Below are 255 nucleotides of genomic sequence, written 5' to 3' on the forward strand. Positions count from 1 at the left end.
CGGAGGAGACACGTGCACAGCTGCCCCCCAGCCAGGGGCACCGTGGTCACCCCGTAGGGCAATTTGTGTGCACCAAGCCCCATTCCCCCCACCTCCCTTTTCCTCCTGCGTGGCAGAAAACTGCGCCAAGCAGCGTGCGTGACACCGACCCTTACCGAACGGCACTGACACCCCAGGATTACAGCAATTCCTCCCCCTTTTTACAGGAGCAAACACTGTTCCATCCAATACCGGCGGGGGGGGGGGGGGGGGCGG

The sequence above is a fragment of the Oxyura jamaicensis genome, chromosome 17, assembly GCF_011077185.1.
Source record: "Oxyura jamaicensis isolate SHBP4307 breed ruddy duck chromosome 17, BPBGC_Ojam_1.0, whole genome shotgun sequence".
NCBI lineage: Eukaryota > Metazoa > Chordata > Aves > Anseriformes > Anatidae > Oxyura > Oxyura jamaicensis.